This window comes from Lissotriton helveticus, chromosome 3_1 (assembly GCF_964261635.1).
Source record: "Lissotriton helveticus chromosome 3_1, aLisHel1.1, whole genome shotgun sequence".
Classification (NCBI taxonomy): domain Eukaryota; kingdom Metazoa; phylum Chordata; class Amphibia; order Caudata; family Salamandridae; genus Lissotriton; species Lissotriton helveticus.
In genome coordinates, this window is record NC_136061.1 from 2,009,008,933 (window position 1) to 2,009,031,121 (window position 22,189).

Sequence of the window (22,189 nt, forward strand, 5' to 3'; positions counted from 1 at the left end):
TCTCTAGAAATCTGCATAACATAACAACATGAAAATGAAATGAAATGAAAAAAGGATTTCTACAGCGCTCTACTACCAGAGGGTGTATAGGCGCTGGCACGAAAAGAGGAGAGCAAACTACTTGATAAAGCCTCATTGATGAAGATTAAGATTTCTTTTGGTTATGGAGTCAAGTTTTTCATGCTTTACGGAATGCCAATAGATCAGTGGTATTTTCAAGGTTGAGGGGCAAAGAGTTCCATAGCCTGGTGTGCAGACTACAAAACATCTACCACCCCAGGAGCATCTCTTAAACCTGGGAATCACAAAATTGTGTGTGGATGCAGATCGCCTGTGTCTAGCTGTATAGGAAATACATCTTTGTTTAAGATATTTTGGGCCTGTGTCATGTATGGACTTAAATGTATTGTATACTGCCTTAAAGTCAATACAATTCCTGATTGGAAGCCAGTGCAGCTGTTGTAGAGATTGGGATACAGATTTGTATTTAGAGATACCCAGCAGTAGCCTGGCAGCCACATTCTAAATAGTCTGTAACTTCTTCAGGAATCTTTTCCGAATATTTATGAAGAGGGTAAAGCAATGGACTAGCTTTGATACAAAGAGAGCGGGCACTGCAGTTTTCTGCAGTTCGACTGGGATAAAAGTGAGAACATTCCAAAGCTGTTTCAACATGGAAAAAGAGGCAGACTTGATATGATTAATCTGGCCCTCAAATGACAGTCTGTTGTCCAGACAAACCCAAAGGTTTTTAACCTTTGCAACTGGCATCGGGAGGGTACCAAGTTCCCGGGGCCCACATCTCAGAGACCAAAAAGGAAGAATTCCTACTGAATATCATGACTTCCGTTTTAGAGGAATTTAGTTATAAGCAGTTTTTACTTATCCACCTCCCTTTCTGCAGAAGGATATGAAATCTGGTGGCAATAACCTCTGGATTGCTAGCCACCAACACCTCAATTTGGATGTCATCTGCATTGGACACAAGTGTAGAGCCATGTGATTTAATCAAAGTCACCAGTGGAGTCACATAGATATTGATTGTCAGGACGGGGTGGAAACTCGATGGAGGCCCTGATTCCCTGTGAGAATTCAGCACATTTCTCAGTATAGGCATGCAAGCGCTGCTGTGCCCCTGATCGTTGTTGCATTACTGTTCAATACCTAATAAGTGCACAAGTACACTGCACCCTATATTCTTTTGGGGATGTATTTTGATACATGCTGTTATGGTGACATGTGATGAACCAAGGGTGTTACTGCTGCATATCATGCTCTAACTTAGTGATCCAGCTTCGGCTGATGATTGTACTGTCAGGTTTGCACAGTATTGGTAATTCATATGTTTTGGGTGCATTACCCAACCTGCATTTCATGCCTTGTTGTTATGACTATGTTATTTTATGCCTTGTGATAACAGGATACCGACTATCATATCATGAGTTGCATTTAAATGTGTAATAATGGTGTGTTCCATGATATTTTGTTGATGTGTGCAACATGTAAGTCTTTACTTTATTACACTAACTGTCATGTGATGACAATTGCCTAGTTGGCAAAGTGATTTAAGGTGTATGTGTTTGTGGTCTATATCTTTATATACAATATATGTGATATTTTTATATATCCTGGTGTTGAGTCTCTTTTATAATGTATTTGTTGTGTCACTGGTTTGTGTATGTGTGTGTTGTGTAAACACTTTACACATTGCCTCTGGGATAAGCCTGACTGCTCAGCTAATCTACCAAGGGGGCGAGCAGGGGTTATCTTGGGTGTGTAACTCCCTTAGTCTGACTAGAGTGGTGGGGTCTGCCTGGCTTAGGTGCATACCCAAGCCAACCAGACAGCCTATTTCTAACAGGGGTTGTCAGAGAAACTTCCATCCAGTAGGTGACTTGCTGAATGGTTAGGTCCATCAACTAATTGTATCAGGTTAGCACTATCCATAAAATCAATAAGATGGGCAGAGTCCACATCAAGAGGATTATTTAGATGGAAGTTTAAATCTTCGAGGATTGTAAGGTCAGGGAGATCAGCTTTAATTTCTAGCAGATGGCTAGCTTTATCAAGGAACGTAGCTACTCTCTGGCCTGGAGGGCTGTAAATCAGTATGCCATTAAAGGAGTACTGCTTGTAAAGTTCTACTTTTGAAAAAAGTGCCTCAAAGTCTTGAACTGCTGAGAGTGCTTGAGTTTTGATCCTCAGAGACTCAGGATGAATTCTCGCCTCGCCTCCTCCTCTACTGCCGAATCTGGTGAGCCTGGAGATCATAAAACCTGGAAGAAGCGCTGGGATTAAGTCTTGGTCAGAGGTTTCAACAGCCCAAGTCATAACATAGCATGTCAAATTAGCACAATGCAAGAGCTCAACTACCCAACATTGATTATACTTACATACCTCTCATTTAACTCCAGCATACCCTAATCTTTATGTAAATATTTCTAGACTCCAAAAGACTGGGCATTAATATATGATACATGCAGGATTCATTAAGCCAAAACATAAAGTTTCACTAATTTTATCACGCTTGGTGTTAGTAGACACACACGTAGAGGAAGGTGGGTGACATTCAAATACTTCCCTTTTTGTGAGTTGCTGAATTTCCGACAGGCTATTTCTTGAACCAGAAGGCCCTTCCTTATTAACTCACAGCCCAGCTGCCTGAAGAGATAATGTTTGTTATAATAGTCCTGCAAAGTCCTGGGGTACTTGAGAAAGGAAAGGGCATCTGACCATAACAATATACACATGCTGGAATTCCCTTTGAACTAATTGTCAACATGTATAAGTGCTGGCAATATTATTTAGGGCCTGATTACGAGTTGGTCGGAAAATTCCGTCTAAAGCGTAAACCCCTGTTTGAACATGGGTTGAAATTATTAGTTTGAAGGTATTTAGTGCACCAAATAGTTATTGGATGCGATAAACAACTCAACCTTAGTTAAATCTCGGCAGGTTTATGTAACAGGGGAAAAGCATACGGTAGTTACAGTATCATATGGATTTTGGTGAGTTAAACACCAAAATCTGCATTCTATTCCTTACAGACTCCTAATATGTGTAATTTATCACTGCCGATAAATAACGTACCCCGAGGTATCGTTATTTATTAGGTGTGTTTAATAACACCTAAGATTTTAGGCCTGATTATGAATGGGTTGGTAACTTCCCACCCATGCATAAACCCCTGTTTATGCACATATTGATAATTAATCTGATAATTATTGGATGCATTACATACCTCGAGCATAAATTTCGATCAAACCTGCCAAAATTCAACAAGGGAAATGTGTACGCTATTTACCATACCATGAGGATTTTGGTACATTAAACCCAAAAATATGCATGTTATTCCCCACAACCTTGTAATAGAAGCAATTTACCTCACTGGATAAATAATATATCCCCTGATATCGCCATTTATCGTGTGTACTAAATAATAAATAGCGCCTACACTCCTAATCAGGGCCTAAATGGGATACCTTCCTCTCTCTGCATGCTCATCACCTGCTCTGCTGAAACGGTACAGTCCAACTTCAGAGCTCTAGATTTATTACCTATTTAACTAAACTAATTAGGAACGCACAGTTTAATGTATTTGCCCATCATAAAACAATAGGAAACAAAAAGCACCCTAAAAACTAAGTGCACGTCATTGCCTATAATCTCTGCAGTTCCTAGCGCAGAAATACAGGATCTTAAAAACAGTCAAACTGAGGCATTGGCAGCCACACAAAACAATCATGCCGGATTCTTATTTCCCTCTGAGCCGGGTCTTTACAAGGGGGATGGTGCGGCGTTAATAATAAGAACACAAAAAAGGGAAAAAGGAAAGCGAGGAAGGAGTCTCACTTGTCTCGGCAGCTGATCAACAAAGGAGCAGTCGTGAGCTGTAACCTCTTGGAGCTGCAGTCTGGAACATGACACATGTCAGGCTATGATAAATGGTGCAGAGGGTGTGCAATTTCAAGCGCAATGCCCCTGAGATGCGCGGAACCCCCCATCGCAAATGTTATTGTTAAATTAAACCTTAAAGAAAGGATTGAAAAGGGTGGAGGTTCTGTTTTATATAATAAGAAATGCATGCACAGGAAAGAGAAAAACAGCAGGGTGAGCAAAGGAGGGGACATTTCCACCCACCCCCTGACTTCATCTGATTTGAAATCTCAGAGGCCCATGTAGAATATGGAGGTTTTTCCCTGTGGTAGTTTGTATACCTGTGTTACACCGGCTTAAACGAATTACACGTTATTACATTGCTGTGTCTTTCTCCAGTCTGTTTTTTTTGCATTCTGTGACATTAAAACAATGAAATCTTACTGGCTATCTCTGCATTGACAGCTACTCTTAATTCCAATGCAGAAATTCAACTTAGATTAACATTGCACTGTGATGTCAAAAATATCTACTTTATGGCCATAATATATTCGAAATTGTGAATTATCAAAATGTAATACTCTCTACATATATATAGGGGTTGCATACAGTTCTCGGGGCATGCTACAATTTTAACTTGTAAGCCATAAAAAGAAGTGTTATTGGTGATGCCGGAAGAACTGTTAAAATATATAGAAGGTCAGGAAATTGAGTAACGTAAAGCATGAAGAGAGAGAAACATATGATTTGACTTTAATATCGCTGCTTAATCTACAGGGTGCACATTTAGTACTAGATCAACTATTGGCATCATAACCTAAAATACACTACTGTTCCTTTAACGATATTGATGTGTGTGCAGAAGTAACACACAATCAAACTAGACTTGCGTTAAGCCATTTGCAAGAAATGTCAATAGTGTATATGATCTCTCTAAATAGAAATCTCTTCCCTTGTGAGTAGTATCTACTGGGAGCGTTTCATATCAGCAAGAAAGCACATTTTACAAAGATGGAGGTCAAACTTACATCGTCAAACCCCCCCTCGTGAACTATTAAGGCCACCACAAGGCTGAGAATTGACTATTGATTAGTGCCATGAAAGAGAAAGTGAGATCAGCACCAAGCATGACTCTCAGATTTGGGCAGAGGGCCTAAGGAGACAAACCAAAGACAAAGACAATGGCCATCTCATCATTCCATTTTAGAAAATTGGAAGCTATCCAATTCAATGTTGAAAGGACACAGTCCCCATTACGAATGACTCATTTAACTGAATGTAGGTGGAATTTGGGCATCAGCTGAGCAGCATAGGCCTACGAGAGGATTTTGAATGTTAAGGCCCAGGTCGGCTGTACCAAAGGTTTGTACAGACTTGAAGAAAGTATCAACACCGGGAGTTGAGAGCCCTGAACTAGATGTCCTGCTCCAAGGAGCGAAATGGGAGGGATATATCAAATGGCAAAATGTGGCATGAATGAAAAATAGAAACAGATTTATGTTTCTTACAAATTGACAAGGACCCCAACAGGACCTTACAGTTTTCCCTCTGTGGGATGTGGTCAGACCTTTACTTTTTACTTTCTGAGGCAGAGCATACATATTGGCTCCTATATGCAAACCAGGAGAAAGATATTTATTGTGCTTGGAGTGTATACATATTTTAAGTTATGTTGTGATATATATTTCCTTTAAAACGTAATTAATAGGCAAATACTACCTTCATATAATGTTGAATACAATCTTGAAACAGTTTATATCAGTTCAGAGATATCTCTCTTACTTTTATTATTTAGAAACATGATATACATTGGCACATTCCATTAAAGTTGAAGTCATTTTTTCCCTATAGCCATGTAAAATCTACATTTGACTATTTCATGCTGGGATTTGATTTGATATTAACACAGACAGTGTAGAGCATATTAATGTGCACACAACAGACAAGTACTAACCTTGCTGCAACACTGCTGTTCTTCTTAAGTTGAATAGGTGAAGCTTCTGAGGTATAGTTTTCACCTTTGTACCAATCTCACTACAGCTTACTTGTTTCCATACATTGATGTAGCCCAATTATAGATGAGAGCCTGCAATCCCTGTATAAACCCCTTCCTCGAGTTTCCTTATTACTGACGTCTGCATCTCTAATTGCCTGTAAAATGAATGATGAGGCTGTGCAACGGTAATAAGTTATTTCAGTTGAATGTTGTGTCATAAGTCCAGCAGCCAAGGTGAAACTCAGGTATCCGAGAATAACTGCGACTGCATTTTAAACAACGAAAATGAGAACTGTCCTTTGTTCTCATGATCTGTGATTCTAAAATGAACAGTTCATAAGAAGAAAGGAGATATTTATGGCAACATGTTTATTATTTGCCTGTTACAGGAAAAATATATTCTGTCTGCATGGTTCTACACGTTCTAAGCTATAACATTTATTTATTATGACTCACATTTTTTTGGAAGAGTGATGGTGTGACTATGTATTATAAAGAAGAAAATACCCTCTGCTGTAGGATAAAAAGATTCTGCAACTCACCCTGGAGTGACGTTATACAGAATCCCCGACTTTTGGCCTCATTCCTCGATATGATCATAGAAAACCTTAGTGACTGCAATACTCTATAATAGATGACTGACAGTACTTTATTTGTTATATAATAATGCATTCATACTATAGTATGGCCCATATGCAATCGATGTGGTTATGTCAAGCGCCTGACCCATTGATGAAGAATGCCTCCTAGGTGGGTGAGGGTTCTTGCTTCCTAATAAAGGTAATCCAAGTGAATCCTGTAGAAATAACATACCAGTATTTTCTGTGTTTACCTCTCTACCTCTAAACCAGGATAGGGATCTCCTGAAGAAAGTCACATTTTTTAATGTTTTTAGTGCCGAACCCTTGCCAGTAGGCTAAAACATCAATCAGAGGTCCATCACTAAACATTTTACATTATAAACACGTTTTGATCACTGAAAATTGGGTAATTTATCAGACAGGCCCTTTTTTATGTATGAGAGTTTAGTAGACCAGGAGCAGCAAATAAATATAGTCAATGATTTTTATATTGAGAAGTGTTGACATACAAATGAGCGATCCTGCAAAAAGTGTTTTCATGCTGCACCAAATTAACAGGAGCTTTAGACAATCACATTTTGGAATATTATATATGGGTCATAAAGACTGAAAATGAGCCAGCATTTCATCTGCCAATACCAGTCTGGTGAATGATGCATATGTTTGCCACACACTCAGTCGGCTTTCCCTGTTACCAGGGGATGAGCAGCTAACGTCATTTTAATATATCCGTTCAACCAATGATTGGGATTGACCATCAACAGACAATCTATATAAGATGGAATCATTTACCATGTAAAGCGAAATAGAAGTTCCTTACTCTGGCATTCTATGGTCCATGGTAACAGAGCTGTGTAATGAAAAAGGGTGGCATTCACACCTTGTAAAGGCCAGAAGACTAAGTTTACAACTTCAGCCTTCAGACACCTAACTAGGATTAGTCGGAAATAATTTTTAGAACTGGCCTGGTAAATCAGCTATTTCTATCATACTGGAATATCACAGAAATACATTGTTTGACACGGAATTAAGCAGATCATGAGAGATGGGTAGTTTCCCAATTCCTTCCAGCCATAAAACTACTTCACCAACACTTATGAATGCCAAAAAGGAAATAGGGAACTGCAGAAGAACGTGAGGCAAAAATAGGGAAACAGAAGGGGATATTCTCAACAACTAGCGAAAACTATTGTTAACCTCAGTTAGCGTGCGTTTTCTTATTGCCATGTACCGTGTGAAAATATTGCTGTGTTAGCGGCGTATTCACAACATGCCGCTAATAGGCGATAGTTCCAGGGCACGGTGGTGAAAACCGCCGCTAACATCAGCGTAGAGGCATTAGCAGGTGAAAATTATCGATAGGCCCATTAAAGGCAAAAAAACTCACGTTAGCCAGCCCAATGTGAGTTTTTTTGTCTTTAATGCAAAAAATAGCCTATCAGTCAACACCAAAGGGGGCGTGGCTTGACACCGATGTAGTCGGTTGGGAACCTCGGAGCTCTACCATGGCTGCCCCTCAAAGCAATCATCCTGATGTAATACTGACGCTCACGGCACTGCAAGATGTGGAACACTGGGTGCCTCTCTGGGAGAGATCTCTGAGTGCAGAAGTGCGGCAACGCGGAGAAACTGCTGTTTATTTTACCCGAGCCTGTTTGCACTGGAAAGGAACAAAATGGCGGCCGAGATCGGCAGCGGAGATTGCCGCTTCTGAAGAGCGCGAGGCCACCAACAACTACTGGAACTGAGCGACAGCCGGGGAGTTGGAACGGGGACTCACCTGCGCAATATTTTGTGAGCCTGCAGCGGTAGCAGAGGGGACCTCGGATGAGCACCTTCCTGCCGCCTACGCAATGTTGCCTGACCCCAAAATGGCAGAGGAGGTGGCAAGAACTGTGCGGAGGAGCGCCCAGTAGCCCTTGAATTGATCCCACTCATCTCAGCGGGAACCGGGGGTAAGCCTTTGTTGCCCAGAATCCTGAGAGCCAGCACCACTGCCTGGATATCGGTGCTGGCTAGGAGAACTGTCGATTAGTAGTGTCGGAGGGCGGTTGTACGAGATGCCTGTGGCCTGAAGGAGAGCGGGGTTCTCACAGTGGGGGGAGCGCGACTAAATGCTGCTGAGCCAGCTGCGGGACTGCCGGGGGACTAGATGAGCGGCACAGCAGGCCGCAATACAACCCGTTGCGTATTGGAGACGCTGCACTGGGAATCACTGGCTGGTGCCGGGCAGCTCCATGCCCTGAGACATCACGGAGGAGCGAGAATACATGTGGAGCATTGGATGTTTCCCTGGGGAGCTCTCTGGTTATAACAGCGTGGCACCCTGAAGGAATTGATCTGTCTCCCCTGAGTCTGACTGCGGCGAGGAAGACTATAATGCCAGCCATGATTGGCGGTGGAGAGTGCCGCTCCTGAGGAGCGCGAGGACCCCGTCGATTGCTCAGCTCGGGCAGCGGAGGGGGGGGAACAAGTTGAACCTCACCTGCGCTATGCTTGGCAGGTAGGCTGCGGCAGCGAAGAGGAGCCTGGAAAGTCTGGCTGAGAGACCCCTTGTCTGGCGGCGCTGGAAGACGGGCACACGTAGCCTGGGGTGGATCAGCAGTGGGATCGGCAAGCGGCGAGACAGACCACAGCATTGTAGGCAGCATACCAGAGACACTGCGTAGGGATCCACTGCTTGATGCCCGGCAGTCCCATAACATGAATCTTCTCTGAGGGGTGCTAGCCCACAGCTGGCAGGAGAAGGCTGGACTACGATCACTGGCCTGCACAGCTTTACTAAATGCACCTGTGGGGGGGAAAGTAATAAACCCGTAGAGATTCTGCAGGAGTGAGCATCTTGCCCTTGGAAACCTGCACTGGTGACAGAGGGCGCATCACAATACTGTGGAGGACAGACGGATCTGGCTGAGGTGGAAAGGTGGCAGACGGATCAACGCAATACTAGGTCGGAGCGGCGTCTGCGGCTGCGGCCTCCAGAGAGGTAATGGGGTGCTACTCTGTCTTGCTGAAGAGGAGTGGGATTTTGGACTCTCCTGACACCGCTAGCAGCAGCTGCGCACAGCTGTCACAATGTGCTGGGTGTCAAAGGAAAAAGGGTTTGAGGTGCTGAGATTGGACGAATCGGAGCAGTTCATGGAAGATAAGGATATTGATGCTGGGGGGCGGAGACCGGGACAGCCTGGGGACCCTACACTGGGAGAAATTATGCAGGCAATCATGGCCTCGCGGGAGGCGCTAGAGAAGACGATGGACGCCATTGGATTGGAACTCACCCTACTGAAGAACGACCACCGGAAGCTCAACGAAAGAGTGGCGACTAACGAAACTAACATGAAGACATCCCGGATACCGTGGCTACCCTGCGACAATCTCTGCATGATGTGACGCATAGAGTCAAGGTGCTGGAAGTAAGAGTGGAGGACAGCAAAGGGCGCTTGCGGCGCAATAATCTCCGCATAGTGGGAGTTCCGGAGCATGAAGAGGGGGCGGATGCGGTCTGGTACTTGGAAACATGGCTGAGAACAGAGGTAGCGCCGGAGGGTCTCTCCCCGTTCTATGCGTTGGAGCGAGCACACAAAGTCCCGGCCCGTCCGCCTAAACCTGGAGCTCCACCTCGACCAATGGTGGTGAGACTGTTACACTATCGTGACCGAGACTTCATTCTACAGAGGGTCCGAGAGCAACAGAACTTGCAGATCGGGAACAGCAGAGTGCTGATATTCCCGGACTACACCAGGGAGGTCCAGCGCCAAAGATCGTCCTATCTGGCTGTTAAACGAAAGCTGCATCAGCTCCATCTCCCCTACGCTATACTATTTCCGGTCCGCTTGCGGATGACTGCTGATGAGGAAACACACTTCTGTCTTACACCACAGGCAGCATGGGATTGGCTGGAGGGTCGCAGAGGCGCAGCTGCGCATGCGCCACAGTCGTCCTTGCCCCAAGGGCCGCTGGTTGGCACACCGCCGAAGCAGAGGTCTGCCTCCCCAGTGGATCAAAGTCGGGAACGAGACAGTGCAGTTCAAGCAGTGGCGGCCATTAGCCGGGGCGACATCAGTCCGACTAGTAATGACACGTACATTGAGAAAAGCGGAACGGAGAGCCTGAGATCAGGTAGCACGCAAGGACTCTCGGACATGGAACTGCCGGATGTCACTCAGCAGACAGCAGATGGGATGTTTGGGTGATGGGGCTGCAGAGGATATGCGGGAACACTGGTAGGATGTCTGTTGAGATTTCTGGGCTCAGGGGCCAGTTTGATGCGGGGCAGCACCGCGGGGAATGACCCAAACAGAATGCCGGGGGCCCGACTGGTCGTATATGTTCTAAAGGGAGGGAATCGGGGGGGTTCTGGGGGCATTGTGCGCGAGTCACACGCTACCTCCTTGTTACGGTTCTTTGTATGAATACTTTAGTTTGGATGGGGACCTGTTCTTGTGTGCCTGTCCTGGGGCGTGGGAGTTGGGTAAAGTTTGATGTTTGGGAGGGATGGGGGAGGGTCAGACATGTCGCTAGGGGGTTCTTAGAAGGGAGCGTGCACGAGTTGGATCCATGGCCACCCCATAGGACTTAAAGTTATGTCTTGGAATGTAAGGGGGATGCACACTACGGGTCGGCAGCACAAAATACATGCCTACCTAGTACGGAGAGTAGTGCAAATAGTACTACTACAAGAAACCCACTTGACGAGGTAAGAGGGGATGGCGCTGTAGCATTGCTGGAGGGGGCAGGTGTTCCACACTACCTAGTCAGCCTATGCCAGGGGAACCTTTAATATGGGTGCGGGCAGGGGTCCCATTGCAGTGTGTTAGGCAGGTGATTGATGCAGACGGTAGATTCACGGTGGTGACGGGGCGGTTTGATGGGCGAGACATCACACTAGGAAGCATACACACCCCCAATGTTGACCAGTCTGCCTTCCTTGCAGAGCTATCACAGAAATTAGCGGGGGAGCTAACGGGTCCGGTTCTTCTAGGGGGGACTTTAATTGCGTGACTGATATAAACCTGGATCGCTCCTATCCTCCGCTTCCTGAAGCCCCCACCCATAGGGTTGCAGAGGCCAGACGAGACTGGCAACAGCGTTGGTGACTGATAGACACCTGGAGGGCTCATCTCCCTGGGGACCGAGACTACTCTTATTTTTCAGCTGCACATGAGCTGCACGTCCGGCTGGACGGAATACTGTGTTCCCCTGATGTCCACATGACGATTATGATGAGTGAATACCTGACTAGGACAACCACTGATTATAACCCTCTCTTGGTGTCCCTGAACTGGGTTCGCCTTAGAACGGTGTTCCCTAATTGGCGTCTCCGAACGGAAGTGTTGAAAGACCAGGTCTTCAGAACTACCATAGGTACTGCCATTGAGGAATATTTTCAACATAACATCAATACATCTTCTAATTTGCATAACAAGTTGGACGCATTCAAAGTAGTGATACACGGGCGGTGCATTGGGTAAGCGGTAGGAGTTCATAGAACACTATTGGGTGAGATGCAGCAGGCAGAGCAGCGACTCAGGGAGAAAGAAAGGGAGAGACTTGGCTGGGAGGATACACAGGAAGAGCTGCTGAGGGCGAAAGAAAAGTTGGCAACGCAAGTAGACAGGCTGAGGTGCTTTGATTACAGAGCGTATGTGACACAAGCGCATGTTGAAAGGGATAAGTCTGGGGCACTGTTAGCTTGGTTGGCAAATACGGCGCGCAGAGGCACACCGATCCTTGAACTACAGGAAGATGGGGGGACATGACACTATGGACAACAGGCCATTAACATGCAGTTCCTGGAATGCTACACTACTTTATATCACAGCAGGTTAGACCCCAGAGAGCTGGAGGAAGGGGACTTCCTAGATATAGATCTGCCTCAGATTGAGGCGGCAGACGCAGAGAGCCTGGGCCGTCCAGTGGAGTTGGGAGTGGTCAGGGAGCTATAAAGCGTATGGCCAAGAACAAAACACCGGGTACTGATGGGTTACCATCTGAGTTCTATGTTACATTTGTAGATCTGCTGGCCCTACAACTGGTGACTCTTTACAATCGGTCGAAACAAAATGGATATTTGCCTAGCTCGACAAGGGAGGCAGTGATTGTACCCCTCCTTAAACCGGGCAAGCCGGAGTGGGACCGCACAGCGTACCACCCCCAGGCGATGTTAAATATTGACTACAAGATCTTGAGCAGTATCTTGGCCAGCCGCTTGATGGCACACATGACAAGTCTGGTGCATGGGGACCAGGCTGGGTTCATTCCTACCCGGAACACGGCCATGAATATACGGCGAATGTGCCAATTGCTGCACGAGACGGATAAGAGGGAGAGGAGGCATGTGTACTATCGATAGACATTGAAAAAGCCTTTGATAGCTTAGAGTGGCCATATCTGTTTAGGGTTTTGGGTGTTAGGCTTAGGCGAAGGTTTTGTGGCCTGGACGAAGATTCTGTATAATCGCTCGACGGCCAGGGTTCGAATGGTGGGGGCAATCTCTGCAGCTTGTGATGTAGGTAGGGGGACGAGAAAGGGCTGCCCGCTGTCTCCCTCCTGTTCGCCCTGGCAATGGAACACCTGGCCGTCCGTGCACGGATGGGGAGGCACTATAGGGGCTTTGAGGGGATGGGTCAGATGCACTACATTGCCTTATATGCTGATGATTTGTTAATGTTCCTTGCCAATGCTGCCGACAAGTTATGGAGTGCTCGGGAATTACTGGAGAGAATGGGGCGAGTGGCAGGGCTCAAAGTCAATTGGACTAAGACATGTCTATTTGCGGTACAAGGGGGTGGGGGCGATCCTCCTGAGGGGCTAGATGTGCATTGGGAAGGCAGATGCTTGCCTTATTTGGGGTCAGAATTAATCATGAGGCTGCTGATTTATTTGAGGGCAATGTAGGTCTGGCTCTGAGAACTACCAAGAGTAATTTTGATTTCTGGGGGTCACAGCCTCTGTCGGTTGCGGGACAAGTGGCATTGCTAAAAATGATAACCCTGCCTCGTCTGCTTTATTACTTCGGTACACTACCACTATGGGTTCCTGGGAAATACTTTGCTCAATTACGCTCAATGGTTACGAGTTTTCTTTGGGGCTCAGGGAGGTGCAGAGTGGCTCTGAATACCATGATGCGCCCTGGGCAGGAAGGGGGCTTTGCAGTACCTGATTTTGAGGCATATTATCATGCGGCCCAATTCCAGTGGTTCGCGCAGTGGCTGGCGGGGAAGCTGGGAGTGGAGGTGGACAAGAGAGGTGGGGACTTGAGACTTCGCCACCTGACTAGGATTTTGTTCCAGCTTCTGATGCGCAAAAGAGAGGTGGCCAGAGATTTATGGGTGCTGCGGCAATGCTTGAGTAGGGACCTACGATGAAATAAAGCCCACTTTGCCCACGAGATTCCAGTGTGGCTCTGTGAGGAGTTTCCTCATGGGGGGGATTGGCAGAGATTGCCAGAGTGGGAGGAACTGGGGATCTCCACCATTGGAGATCTGTACGAAGATGGCACCCTCTTACCATTTCAGGACCTCATGAAGAGACATGAACTGCCTGCCCAGGATTTCCTCTTGCATGCAGCATTGACGGCTGCTGTGCGTCAGCATTGGAAAAAGGGAACGGAGGAACCACAGACCTTCCTCCCTTGCCAGAATGTGGTCATTTCCGCGGGTAAGATTAAGGCGGTGATGTGCCTGTATAGGAGACTAACACAGGGGTCCGGGGCTCCCTTAGAGGGGCTGCGCACTAAATGTGAGGCGGACCTGGGGTTGCCAATAGAGACAAAGCCGTGGGAGATGCTGCTGGAACGAGCATGGAACTGCTCCCGGAATGCGAGATTCCAACTAATACAATTCTATTTGTTTCATCGGGCGTACCTTACCCCTCACAAAATCAATTAATTTTTCGGCTCCCACACTGCTTGCCCACGATGCAGGCTGGAAAATGCAGCGTTCATACACATGTTCTGGGATTGCCCACTACTACGCGGGTTCTGGGAGGAGGTCCTGAACAGGCAGAAAGAGGTGACAGAACGGGAGCTGCAGTTAACTCCAGGTGTTTGCCTGTTACATTGGTTCCCCCACGCTGCCCGTAATAAAACCACTAGCAAATTTCTGGACCTGGGCTTAGTCCTAGCTAAAAAGGAAACTACTAGCCATTGGAAGGCGATCACTGCCCCCAACACTGCGCGATGGCTGGGGGAACTCAAAAAATGGGCGGACTGCGATGGGACCTCTGGCTTCAGATTTCTCGGAGAACTGACAATGATAAATTACTGGACAGGGCGAGGGCGGATCCTCATAAAACCCCGACTGGTGACGACGACTGATCTCCCCGGGAATGAGGGACCCACTTCACTACATGGGAACGCAATCACAGGTGTAAGGGTGGGGACGGCAAGGGGGGACGATTAATGTGGGTGCACCCTACTAGATGGGGCATTGATTACTGCCATAGGGAATCCAACGAAGTGTCAGGAATGCATATTGTGCAACAAGTGCGCTGTTAGGGAGAGCGACATGTCTGAGGGGAGGGGGGAGGAGGGGCTAATGGGGGGACCAGGGAAGGGGGAAATAGGTTGGGGGGAATGTGTTTTTGATTGTCTGGTAAGACAGATAGGTGAGGACAATGTAAGCATACTCCTAGGGTAGCATGGATTGGCCCTCAGGGCTGCACCACAAGTTAGGATGGATAAGTCTCCTGCAACCGATGAACAATTCTCCTTGTGAAGATGAAGATGAAGAGGTGGACAATGTAGCACGATGCAGGGCTATGATTTGGTGTAAGCCCATGGGGTTGCTTGTTTGCACGCCTACACATGTTGTTCACATGAACATGAGAATGCTATATTTGTGAGAAATGAGAAAAATGAATAAAATCTGTTTTCAAAAGAAATCAGTCAACACCAAATAGAAAATAGGTTAAAAAAAATGCAAAATGGAGCAGCCTTGGCTAAGTGCAGCACACATCAACAACCCCTGCAAGCCACCCAAAATCCAGGATGACCAGGATGAGAGCTAGGATGCCTCGCCGGACCTGCGTCTGGAGCCTGGATGCCTCGCTGGACCTGCGTCTGGAGCCTGCATGCCTCACTGGACCTGCATCTGGAGCCTGGATGCCTCGCTGGACCTGCGTATGGAGCCTGGATGTCTTGCTGGACCTGAGTCTGGAGCCTGGATGCCTCGTTGGACCAGCGTCTGCAGCCTGGATCCCTCACTGAACCTGTTTCTGGATACCGGAGTGGGATGCGGAGGAGCTGTAGAGTCGATGGGCCATGTCGGTAGACATTGAGGTGAGACAACCCCCCGTACCTGGTGGAGAAGTCTGGCAGGTCGCATGGAGACACGTTGCTGACCTGTGTGAGAAGACCGCCTTGTGCACCTTGGAGCTGTTAATAGTAGAGACCCTATGTTGCGCCCCAACGTAGGGAGGTCTGCATCGCATACTATGATCCACAAATACACCGGGGTGCACGGAGGGGATTACCAATGGTGGGTGGCGCCTCTCTGCATCACAGCCTGGATGATATTGGGCTGGCCAGATGCAGTGGAGGGTGAGGCCGGCCTGCTGCAACTTCACGCCTTAGGGGGCCCTGCTGCATTAACTGCATCGGGAGTTTCACCAGCAGACTTGGCGGCGACTGTTGTACTAAGGCTTGTGAAATCCCTGCTGGCTGAGTCACAGATTTGGAGAAAGTGCAGCGGATTGCGCCACAGTGTCAATGTCCAGGTAAGGAGAAGGTGGGACGAGTAGCTCAGGATGCCTGGGGGTCAAGTCACCCAGACCTAGCACACGTAGATGATGCACCCCCAGTGGTGGCTCATCCGACATGGTGGAAGAGCGTTGCCCCACTGCTTACAAGCAGTGCAGAGGAGGAACAATCATCACATGATGATAATTTACTGATGTAACCATTCTATGTTTCCTTTGCAGGTGGGAGGGTGGGTAGGACTGCTCCAAGCACGGGCAAAGCATGGGCGGATTGGCATGCCCACTCAAGTGTGCAATAACTGTTTGGTCGGCCCACTCAGGCCGCTCAAAGCAGTCATGCGCACTTCCTTGTTCGTAATGCAGGCTGCATTACAGCCTGCATGGAGAACATGCCCACCCCTCCAACCCCTGGCTGCATGCCTTGTCCCGTTGCCAATTGCCAATCCCACTGCCGCATTGCAGTGTTGTGATTGGCTCTGGGTAGGGAGCCTGGCTGCCAACTTCCTGTTCTGGAAGCACATGCAGGAGAGCAGGAGCAACAAAGACATGGGACCCGGCTTCGAGGTAACACTTCTCTTATTAAAATAATGACAACATCCGCTCACACACACATCCCCGCATCCACGTCACATCCAGTGTTCTTTCCAGCATTTACTACCTCACAGCTGTCCAGCCCCCATCAGCACTTCAATGGCAGCCGCTGTGTGCCCATGCACAGAGGGCATACCACTTGTGTGCCCAAGGCACATAAGTGGTTATGACGCATGCCATAACATTGCATTCTATTCCAATGCATACTAATACTAGGCACATTGCAACAGTAGAGTAGGTTTTGCATAGCTGATACATTAATATCACTATTCCCACTTCAGTAAGTGGAACCCAAACTAACGTTTGCACCCCAACCCAACGTGGACCCTGGAATTCCTTTTTGAGCCCCCATAACACACCCAGAAATCAAATTTGACCCAAATGCACAACCCAATTTCCATATTTTAACCCAAAACACACCCCAATTTTCATATTTTACATCCGAAACCCATACCCATCCAAAAAACTTTAAATTACCCCATTACTGACCTCACAATGCATTGAAATCAAATGCGATGTAAAGGCACCTACGTTGTCCGAGTGGCGTTGTTAATGATGTACTGCCTGCATTGTAATGTTCATCTCCTGTGCCAAAGGCAACCCATAGGCTATGTTGTTTGTGTCTGTCTGCCCCTGGAACATGCTCAGCACCAAGGAGCATTCCTCTTGGACACTCCACTGCTACGAATCCAACACCCTCCTCGCCATCAACCCTGGACGCCACCTCACCTGCCAGGACCAACCTCTGCTCCGCACTGGACATCGCCATCACCATCACTGACGGCTGCAGTATCACCCGCAAGGAGCACCCCGACCATCAAGGAGGAGGCATTGCTATCACCTATAGAAGCACACTCCGACGGACCACGCACTCTAATGACCCAAAGGTGACCATGGACCACCTCAACTTCCAGATCAAGACCAAGCCCAAGCCTAAGCACATCTTCTGTGGCACCCTCATGCGCAGGCCCCACAGGCCATGGCCCTTCATTCTCCAATACCATTGTAGACCTCAATGCACCCCTGGGTCTCCCATCCACCAACAACATGCTACTCGGTGAACTCAAGTTGGGGAGAGGATGTAGCCTTACTGCTAGAGCGGTCGACCTCTAAGCTGGCGACCCGGGTTTGAGTCACGGCTAAGACGCTCAACATCCTGTGATTCTGGGCAAATCACTTAATTTCCCCGTGCCTAACTAAAATGAATGTGTCCTTCTGTAACAAAACTGGTGCTCATGTAAAACGCTCTGATACCCGATTCGGGTCTAGTTTGCGGAATATATAACTCAATTAAAAAAAAAAAAAATCCACCTGGACAACCCCACTGACCAGGACACCACCACCACCTCCTGGGGAAGGTCCCCTACATCATACGCAAGCAGCAAGTAACCTCAACAAGCCACATAGCAGGACACACAGTTGAGCACGTCACCTACGCCAGCGGGAACTTCAACTACAGCCACAACACCGGACTCTCCTGGACCGACCATCATTGGTAACATCACGTCTTCACCTTGCCCACCGGGCGCCACCACCATCATTGCACCCCCTCGCAGCTGGATCAAGGTCACTGAAGAACGTCTTGTCAACTCCCTCCGCACCAACACTCCACCAATCCTTCCAAACAATGACACTGCAGCGCGCAACCCCCACCGATGGATCTCCAACAGCGCCGACATTCGGGCACCCCTCATGAACGGCACTGCATCAGTACCTTCCGCCTGCCTGATGGCTAGGGAAATCGCAGGGATGTGCTGTATTATTGTCAATACAGTGTATCCCTGCATTTAAAAAATCTCGGAGCTCGGCGTTACTAATTTTGGAGTAACAGCGTGCTCCAACATTTTATTGTAAATACCCCCCTTTAACCCAACCCCACTGTCCATGTGTCCATGTGTGTAAGCCCTAGTTGCCAGGGACATCTTAAGGATTTTGGCGGCCCTGGGTGTAATGATGAGAATACACGGAAGAGTAATTCAAGGTGATTTATTCTTAGCTGGAACATTGATACAGAAGGTTGTAGTAACAGAAAGGAACCCTCGTTACTTGAAAACAAGCACGAGCAACACCTTCAAATAACAACAAGCATACAATGTTGAAAACATTCCTAAGCGCGAGCTGAACAGGAAACAAGGCGCGAGCTCAGTGAAAACTAAGCATTAACACTATTAAAGTACATAACACTAGGCCAAACATAATTTGAGGGCCTCTACTCGGAACAACTTTGAATTTATTATCCATTTTCAGCTCATTCAAGGTCTTATCATTGACATTCCTCTTCGTTGCCCCCCAAACCTTTACAGGGATCCAGTCCTTCAAGGGACCCCCATTCAGCAAAAAGCCTTTGAATAGTTATGAGATGTTAGAAGCCTTGGAGCCCCTTTTCAAATTGTTCAGGGGGCCCAATCATTTTATTGTTATTCTACTGTCTATCCACTGGACTATCCTGAAAGCCTAATGTTGGGGTCCGTGGAAAGGTGGGCCCTGGGCCAGAGCCCACTTAGCCCATGCCTTAAAACTTCCTGTTTGTCGTGCATGCATCCTATCTCCAGATGTAGTGTGCTCTTGCATAAGCTTACACTACTCATGTAGTCTGTAAAGCAACAATTCCAGCTGTGTACTTTCCGTGTCTTAATCCTGGTTTACCCCCATACCTTGACTATTTCACAGAACTCTCCAGGCTGACTCATAGATACCCGTTTGACGTTCGCCTGCCCACACGATAGCTGTGATAGCGAGTACAATATCAGACGCTTGAGGCAGCAAGAGACATTTTGAACTGCCACGAACAGAATTCTTACCATAGGGGAGCTGGAAAGTAAGGATAAAAATAGCTCAATGTAATGTCATGAATGAATAGACGGCTGATGTCAGCGGTCATATCACAGTAGTGTACAGTTGCCATTTTTATCCGTGCATTTCTATTTGCAAACCTATAAACACCCTTCTGAATGAAATGTTCTGACATTCAAATGAATGCATATTTGTGTGCGTGTCTACCATTATTGTTCGAAATTATACTTTAATGACTGACACAAAAAATACATCAGTTAGTAATGCGGGTCCTGGGTATGCGTTTCTCACTGTCCTTGCTGGACACGAAGGTGCGTGGGTCGCGCGAGCCGCCAACGCCTTTCCGACAAGCCCACTGCCACGTGCTCGTTTGAACGTCGTGTGTTTCTTACACCCCTGTGACACGAGCTCCATAATCTGAGAGGCCTTTCACTTTGACACTTAGCCTTCGGCATTTACCTTTCTTAATTCAGCTCTGCTTGTTACCTGGGAAATCAGGCCTGCTTTCTGTTGTAAAACAAGTGCTGGGCTGACGGTGCAGCACGGAAGTTACACGACGTCGGGGTGAAAGCTCGTGTGCCGTGTCGATCACCAGGGGCGAAGGACCCACAGAGGCTGGCGGCACTGGGGGCTCCATTGAGGTGTGCTGGGTTATATTTGAGCACATTTAGAGCACCAGGTGAATTAAGTTCGTGTGATATTTTTCCCTCTGGACCGTGAAAAGCATGTGATATAGTGCCCTGTAGAAAGATAAGTGAGCAAGGGGAATGGAGACAAGGACGCCAGTAGTGAAAATCAGTGCAGAACTTCGTGGGCACTGCTGATTACTCCCCAGTGGTAGGATGTGGATTGCTCACATAAAGACAACAAATGGCTGGCGAGTTGTAAGGTGATTTTTGTCCTTCTTCCTTTTTTCTTTGACCCTTCCTGGGCAGCAAATGATGCCCTCCCTGTCAAAGGCAGACGTAGCTCATAACTAGGCCTGCCTCCCTTTTGTCTTCCTAGAGAACTTGGCCTCAACCCCCTTGAAGGTGGGACTGCTCAAGAACGGGTCTGGTGTGACAACAAAGGGGATTTGCCCATTATCATAGTCACACCTCTGGGTGGGTGCAGGGAGCAATGCATAAGAGAAGTAAGGTACTGCCATGTTGGTGTTTGGCATAGAGCAACACTGTAGGATAGGCGTGAGTGGAGCGCGTGGGGGGGACACGCAGCAGAGGGTTTAATAATAAAAATATATTTTTTAAAGGACTTACCTGGTGTTGCGGCCCACTTTGCGCTTTGCTGCATACAGGCCCTGATCCCAGCAGTCCCTGGGACAGTATCACAGGCTCCACATTCAATCCCCATGATGCTCTCAAGCATGAGAGCAGCATGGGGATTGACCTGAGCTGGCTGGATTAACGCTGCTCAGGCACTGGAGTCTGTGCTGTTTCTCCAACCCGGCTGTGCAATACAGCTGGGTTGGAGAAACTTAAGTGCTCATGTCAGTTTGGCTGGCCTAAGACCGCCGGCCAAACTGACATGCGCACTTAAAAGTAAGCCAACCACTCCTCATCCTACCCGTCATGGCCGCCCCGCCCCTCCCGGTACATGTTTAATTTTTCAGCTGCTGTCTCTGAGCCAGTGGGACGATACTCATCCGCCATTTCGGAGGACCCACCACTGTTTATAAGAAATGCAGCGGTTTTGACATTGTTTGGTTCGTGCGGGTCGTTATGGGAAGACGAAAATGCAATTGTTCACAGTATATACTAAAAGGGAGGGTAATTGAAATGTTACTCAGTGACATTAGAATGGCTACATTATTTCGGACTTAGGCAGGGTCTCTGTATTTAGCTTGTTGATTAAAGAATAGCGAGGGGTGTGGCTTGAATGGCCATCATGGCGGCCCCTTTTTAGCTTGGTTCCGAATGAACCCCAGTAATCCGATGGATATCCACCTGTCTAACTACTATTGGATACTCTAAAGGCAACTCCTTGGCTAACGCATCTGGGTAGGAACATTTATGCCCCTGGAAGTCCACCGAAAGCGTACCTGATGCCTGCTGGAGTGCAGTGCAGGGGGCTGCTTGAATGTCAGAGCCAAAGCCCCCGGTAACCTTTGCGGGACTGCTCCTGAATGGAAGGGGATGTCAGGATCTGATCAGTTGTTGCCCCAGGGCAGGCATTGATTGGGTGTCAGCCCGGGGCTTGGAGAAGTCCACTCACCTACTTCTTCCTCTGGGGCTGCAGTGCTGCCCATGTTTTGGTGGAAGTCCATGCACCACGAGGGGTGGGGCTTCTCCCCTCCCATGGACTGGTGATATTGTCCTGAATCTGCAGACTCGTGAAGCTAGTTGCTGTCGGGAGACAGCGGCTGCCTCATCTACCTTGTGGCTGCTGTTCTCCCCTTGGGCCTGTTGGAGCTGCTTGTGCCTTGAAGCATGGCCTGCCCCCAATGCTTGCCACAGGAGTGACCCGACACAGGGGAGAGCAGTGCAGGGCTCAACCAGACAGACAGAGGTGAGGTCTCGACTAGGAGCCGTGGGGGAGTCTAATTACCCACCCCTCCTCTTGGTTTGGTGGCACAGCCCATGGTGGTCCGAGGGTCCTGAGCCAAGATAGACTGTACCTCGCTAACCCTCATAGCTTGTGGGGTTGCCTGGGCCTC